The sequence below is a fragment of the Kogia breviceps genome, chromosome 11 (genome assembly GCF_026419965.1).
Source record: "Kogia breviceps isolate mKogBre1 chromosome 11, mKogBre1 haplotype 1, whole genome shotgun sequence".
Lineage (NCBI taxonomy): Eukaryota > Metazoa > Chordata > Mammalia > Artiodactyla > Physeteridae > Kogia > Kogia breviceps.
The window spans coordinates 24,079,545-24,084,612 of record NC_081320.1 but is presented as its reverse complement, the minus strand read 5'-3'; the positions used below and the strand labels follow the sequence as shown (position 1 = coordinate 24,084,612).

Genomic DNA, 5,068 nt, shown 5'->3' with positions numbered 1-5,068 from the left:
ATTCACTATCCTTAATAATCTGTTAGATTACTGTTATCTAGAAATGAGAATACATGAAACACATTTTCACTTATCATAGGGTCCAAGGTGACATTTAGATTTCACATATTAAACAGTTATAGTATATCCTATGATGGCACAAAGACACGTAGTACTTCACTCAGATAGTCAAAAGTCAGAAGGAGCTACATGGTTTGCAAGGTACTTTAACTTTTGTGTGGTCATTAAAACCCAATAAGTAATTTGAGTACGGTATTATAAAAGCAAGCAATTAAAATCTCAAATATCACTCTAAAATCAAAGACATGAAAATCTTGTGTTTCTTTACCTTTTATTTACATGGTTAGGTATCAGGACCTTACTGTAGAAAATATTGTTACTATTTATGGTTGCCCCAGAAAATAATGAAGCTTCAGAAATTTAAGATTATAAAAGAAGCTTCAGTTCTTCATTCATAGTAAGCAAGACTTTAACCTCAGCAGACATCCTGGGATCCTTTCAAATATAGAAGATATCTGGGACTTCCCTGGTGGTCCAGTGGGTAAGACTCTGCTGCTCCCAATGCAGGGGGCCCGCATTCAATCCCTGGTCAGGGAACTAGATCCCACATGCATGCGGCAACTAAGAGTCCACATGCTGCAACTAAGAGTCCGCAGGCCACAACTAAAGATACCACACGCGGCAACGAAGATCCCACCTGCCTCAACTAAGACCTGGAGCAGCCTAAATAAATAAATAAATAAATATTTTTAAAAAGAAAGATATGTTCAATTTGTACTTGACCTTGTCTTCCAATTGATGTTTCCTTGACTCATTTCAGTGATGACCTCTATGACAAGGTCTTCAAGAATATCCACTGGCTTAGTATAAGGATTCTAATCATCCCCAAACCCATACGTCATTCTTGTAATTCTTTAGAAAAAAGTTTCTTTTACCAGGTCTACCTTCCGCACCTCCTCCTCTTTCTTCATTTTCTTCCTCACAGGTGGGGTTTTCTTCCCTATCTTCTCAAGGGCATTTTTATTCTTCAAGTATGTCCTTGATGTCCTGCCAGTGCTATTTCAGACTTGGACTCAGTTGGATGACTGGGATGCCAGGTTTGGAACAGAGCTGGGTGTAGTGCCAAGGTCTCCCCAAGTCATTACTCAATGACTGGAGCTGGTGTCATGACAGCAGCAGGAGAATCCCACCCTAAAGGGAAATCTCCATCACTGCTTCCATGGTTAGACTTGGATGGGTGGTGGGGCAACATGATTGCTGATGTCAGTCTTGGAGGATGGAGGGAGAATAGTGACTTTGCTCCTAGGTGGGGTTGGGAGTAAACTTAGGCCTCCAATCCCTGTAGTCCTGGGAAACGTCATCTTTTGGTCATAATGTTCCCATTATTTAACTTGATGATCTGTCCTTCCTTGAAGTCCAGATTCAACTTGGGATGAGCAGCCATTTCCTGAGATTCTTAGGATATCTCAGATACCTGCTTTACCCACCTGAAGTGATTTTTGCAAAGGGATATTAAAGTCAAAGACATCACCCTGATCTATGAAGCAAATGCCAATGAAAGCACTATGTACAGTGTCATCCTGGAGCTAGATTGCAAAATAGAACCTGGAATCTGTCACTGTCTCCTCAGCCAGGATATTGTTCTACTGGTGCCTGAGCAAAGAGTTCCCCTGATATTTTATACTTGAGTTGATATAGGCAGTCTTTCCTTTTAAAGTGAACAGTCTAAGCAGACTGACCTGAATTCCAGCCTGTAGCCACCATTGGAGGCCTGGGGCAGAATCTGATAGACATTGACATCCAGCTTCATGCGCAGGACAAGGCTTGTACTTTGGGCCACTGTCTTGGCCCTGCTCTCCATGCCTATTGTTTCCTTTAATCCCTAGATTCTTTTTTGCTTGCTTTTTCCTTATAATTTATTTGTTGAAGGAACAATTTCTCTGAGTCTGTTTTTTTTAAAATGCATTCTCATGGTGTTAATAGGTTCCTCTACCTTTCATATTTCCTATAAATTATTAGTTAGATTTAGAGCAGTGATTCTCCAAGTATGGTCCCCTGACCAGCAACATTAGCATCACCTGGAGACTTGTAGGAGATGCTAAATCCTTCCCACCCAGAGAGGCTGGCTGTCAAGGTCACCATCTTGGTGAGGCCTAGCATCCCATTTTTGTGAAGTCACCCATTGAAGTAGAAAGGTCAAAACAACTGGAGTGGGAAGGGGTGAAAGGGGTGGGCAAGGTAGTGGCTGTTCTACCACTAGGTAGGTATTTCTAGGCTTTTTTTCTAACAATGACAATTTTGATTTTTTTTTTTTTTGCATAATGTCAGAGCAAATGGAATGGAATGGAATTGTGGGCTTATGGTTAAACAGTTAATTTAGCTGATTTAATGTACTTTGAAAACTATATGATTACTGGTTCAATGTTCCCTGTATTTCTTGAAGAAATAAGGGGACAAGTATTCACTCTCCCTCAATGCTTATGCCATCAAATCTTGACACTTTCTAGAAGACAAGGTAGCTCAGATATGGCAGACCCTCCTCTGGAGTTTTAGGTCACCTTTGTACTTGGCAGCCAGGGGCACCTGGTTTTGAAAGATCCTTGGCTGGATCCTTCATCTGCAGCAACAGCTCGTCAATTTTCTATAGAGAGTAAAAGTCAGTCCTGTTTTGTCAGGAGCGATCCTTCTGATCTTAGTGGAAAGGGTCAGCCCAGGACTGGCCATCCTGGCAGGCAATCAGTACCTACTTAAACAGTTGAGGAAGGACCAACAGGTGGAACTGCACTTTCATGAACTCAACCTGCCTACTAAGTTGTGAAGTCAAACTTTGTTTTCCAAAGCCCCAGTGAACAGTATCTAAGAAAAATTACTTTAAACCCATCTTGATACTCCTTTGTAAAAAAAAGCAAAAACAAAGGATGAGCTGTATGCATTAAACACTCATAGACTTGAACACCAAAGGAGAATGGATTTTACTGTATATAAATATTATTTTATTTTATTATTTCTAACATGTGCTATTTTATTTATTTACTTATTATTGAAATGCTATTTTATTTATTTACTTATTGAAGTATAGTCCATTTACAATATTAGTTTCAAGTTTACAACATAATGATTCAATACTTTTATAGATTATACCCCATTTAATGTGTATACATTTTTCAAAGTTAATTTATTATTATTATTTTAAAAATCTATTTTATTTATTTTACTTTTGGCTGTGTTGGATCTTTGTTACTGCGCACGGGCTTTCTCTAGTTGGGGCGATTGGGGACTACTCTTTGTTGTGGTGCGTGGGCTTCTCATTGCGGTGGCTTCCCTTGTTGCAGAGGCTGAGCTCTAGGCACGTGGGCTTCAGTAGTTGTGTTGCACGGGCTCAGCAGTTGTGGCTCGCAGGCTCTAGAGTGCAGGCTCAGTAGTTGTGGTGCACGGGCTTAGTTGCTTCGCAACATGTGGGATCTTCCCAGACCAGGGCTCGAACCCGTGTCCCTTGCATTGGCAGGCGGATTCTTAACCACTGTGCCACCAGGGAAGCCCTAAAGTTAATTTAAAAAGAAAAGGAACACTTAGGTTAACAGAATGATAAAACATGACCACATCTTGTTAAAGAGAATTTTCCTACATATTAGTACAATGATATTGGAAATTCAGTTTTCAGTGGAAAAATATCCTAACTTTCTATTTTGGAAGTAGGTAGTTGGGCTCCTGTTTTAAATGAAGATACGTCTGAAAAAGAAACATGCCCACTGACCTAGGGTCAGTGGGGGCACAGAGTGAAGAAGAGTGCGGAGACTGGAACATACTTATGCATTCTACTCTTCTCTCTCTTTTTTTTTTTTTCGGTACGCGGGCCTCTCACTGTTGTGGCCTCTCCCGTTGCGGAGCACAGGCTCTGGACGCGCAGGCTCAGCGGCCATGGCTCACGGGCCCAGCCGCTCCGCGGCATGTGGGATTCTCCCGGACCGGGGCACGAACCCGTGTCCCCTACATTGGCAGGTGGACTCTCAACCACTGTGCCACCAGGGAAGCCTGCATTCTACTCTTGATAGACATTTGGGTTGCTTCCATGTTTGAGCACCTACAAACAATGCTATGTAAACATCCTTGTTCATGTGCCCTGGTACACACATACTCAAGTGAAATTGCTTGGTCATTCAGTATGTGTATTTTCATCTTTATTAAACATTGCCACATTGTTTTTGCAGACTGGCTGTATTGTTTTACACCCTCACCAGTAGGGTGAGTTCCCTTGGTTGGATTCAAGTGCACCCCCTTTGGGAGTGGGGGGAGATAAGTCTTGGAAAAAATGACGAAGCCAGGCAGGGGAGGGCCTTGGGTGCCAATCCAAGGAATTCAGACTTTATTTGACTCTCATTTGAAGCCACTATTGATTTTGGAACAGGGAACAAAATGCAAAAATGAGGTTTTAGGAAGGTGAGTCTTTACAGCTCTCAACTGGTTTGTGTGTTGGGGGAGAGTGGTGATGGTGGTGGAGTTGGCTTAGGCCAGCAGCAGGATGCAAGCTCACAGGAGAGAGGAGAAAATTTATGGGGAGAAGATAAAAGAGGGGAACTGAGCAAATGCCAGGGGGCAGAGACCCAGAGTGTCCCAGATCTACCAACTTTGTCTTTAATCTAATTAGACTATGGCACACTGCTACAACGCCTCTGGAAAACACTGTGGTGTTATTTAGCAAAGATGAAGATGCACTTACCCAATGACCAAGAAGTCCCCCAAATTTACCAAAACAAACAAGCAAACAAAATCACCCCAAAGGAAGGGATTTCAAGAAGGAAAAAATTGCCAACAATGTCAAATGTACAGAGAGATCCATCAAGAAAAGACCTGGGGCGTCCCTGGTGGCGCAGTGGTTGGGGGTCCGCCTGCCGATGTGGGGGGCGCGGGTTTATGCCCTGGTCTGGGAGGATCCCGCGTGCCGCGGAGTGGCTGGGCCCGTGAGCCATGGCCGCTGGGCCTGCGCGTCCGGATACCGCAAGAAAAAAAAAAAAAAAAAAGAAAAGATCTGAAAAACATCCACAGACTTTTGCAATTAGGAGTCTGATGA

The 5,068-nt window shown here is 42.6% G+C and overlaps 1 pseudogene; it reads right to left on the bottom strand.

The window, feature by feature from the left end:
• Positions 1 to 1,141: 1,141 nt before the first annotated feature.
• LOC131765785 (adaptin ear-binding coat-associated protein 1 pseudogene) lies at positions 1,142 to 1,861 on the bottom strand (annotated as a pseudogene).
• Positions 1,862 to 5,068: the final 3,207 nt, after the last annotated feature.